Source organism: Cupressus sempervirens, chromosome 1, assembly GCF_028749045.1.
Source record: "Cupressus sempervirens isolate cs-2001-9-10 chromosome 1, ASM2874904v1, whole genome shotgun sequence".
NCBI classification, from domain to species: domain Eukaryota; kingdom Viridiplantae; phylum Streptophyta; class Pinopsida; order Cupressales; family Cupressaceae; genus Cupressus; species Cupressus sempervirens.
Window position 1 is genome coordinate 518531387 of NC_143118.1, and position 1834 is coordinate 518533220.

Genomic DNA, 1834 nt, shown 5'->3' on the forward strand with positions numbered 1-1834 from the left:
GTCACCTTTTTTTTTTGGCAATATTGGAGTCATATAGTCCTCAAGTCAGTTTTGTGTCTAGGTCTAAGTCCTTCATAGGTAGACCATCCTTGTCGGGTTTCCCTCTTTCTTTCCTTCTCATTCATAAGTTGGGTGGGTTGGTTCAAGTGTTGTCATGTTGGGTAGGTGATAGCTCCTAGCTTGACAAGGTTATCATGTTCTCATTGACGATCTTCTCTAATAAAGGATGATTGTGAAGCTGTGATCTCCAGGCCTATATGGGGGATCTAATGGGATTTTCTCATATGATTAATACAATATTATGCTAATCATTTATAAAGAATACAATGGCCCTAGATGGATTGTAGATTGGACTATAGTTTTGAGTCCTTGCACTATTGCTGGTATATGTGGTATCCAACTGGATCATATCAAATTGATTCCAATAGACCATCTTTAGGATGCTTGCCTTCACGAACCATGCCAAATTGCAAAAATGATAATGTATCTATAAAATTTAAGATGGTGACTCTTTCGAAGACAAATTACTATGGTGGAAGTTCAATAATAGCCAATTACAACAATATTTCATCGGTATCTTCCTGTGGTGAGCTATGCTTATCTAATTGCTCTTGTGTAGCATCTGTTTACTAGAATTCTAATCTAAAACCAATCAGTGAACATCAGTACATAGAGCATCTAGCAATGAAGGTTGGAGAAAATCTATTCAACTTTATGCAATCATTTTATTCCATGGATAGGAACAAATTGGTTGTATCCACTGATATACTAGATTGATGGAAACTCGAGAATCATAAATGAAATTGATAGTGAATGGAATCCAATTTTCCATTTGATTTCTAATAGATATGTCAAATATTCATTAAATACACTTGAAACATAAGCTATGCCTTGGATGATGAATCAAGACATTAGTTGGGACAATGCTGCACAATAGTATGAGGAAGTTTGTCTTTCTGCAAAATATCAATGATGACTCAATCAAAATAAATGTGAATATTCTTGATTTTCCTACTAGGCACGACGATGTGAATATTGTTGTTATTAGGAATAATATGGAGGGGGAGTATTCAAGATTTGAGCATGAGGTCATTCCCGGTGTTGTGGAAAGCTGCAAGGTGATTACAAAGTTCTACTTAGAATGGATTTCCAAGTACACATTTGAGTATGCATGTCTTAACAATAGAAAAATAGTGTCAGCTGTGCACAAGGCCAATATCATGAAACTTGCAGATGGGCTATTTTTGGAGTACTACCATAAAATTGCAAAGAAATATGAAGGGATCAAATATAATGAGATCATTGTTGATAACTGCTGCATATAAATGATGGTTAACACCTTTTATTCTATTGTCTCAAATAATGTTTCAATTACTGCAAATAGTGATTATTGGATGGCGTGGTTGAACCCAACAACCTTTGGTGACAGGTAATCAACTTTTTAGCAAAATGCACCAACATCATTCTTTGATTCAACTCCAAGTGTGCATATTTTGAATTGGGTATCAACAGATCAGAGTGCTGTAGACTTAACAATCCCTTTTGAACTTGGAACGTTTGTTTTTGCTATTATACGGATGAGGCTAGCAAAGAACTAGAGCTTACTCCTTTAGATTTTAGAACGCGAACTCATAAAATTCTTTGGGAAGCTTTGGATTACATCATTAGTTTAGAAGCTGATGTATTTTTTTCTAGATTTGATCATGATGGTTATGGCCATCCAAATTTTGCAAGCTTGGTTATGGGGCATTGTATTCATGAGTCAACTTCTCTCAAAACTTACCATTTGGATAGCAAAGTCATTGTCAAGCATTTCAATGATATTCATGATCAC

General features: G+C 35.2%; 1 pseudogene; it reads left to right on the top strand.

Moving 5' to 3' along the window:
• Positions 1 to 923: 923 nt before the first annotated feature.
• On the top strand, positions 924 to 1325 carry LOC149578512 (isocitrate dehydrogenase [NAD] regulatory subunit 1, mitochondrial pseudogene; annotated as a pseudogene).
• The last annotated feature ends 509 nt before the right edge of the window (positions 1326 to 1834 follow it).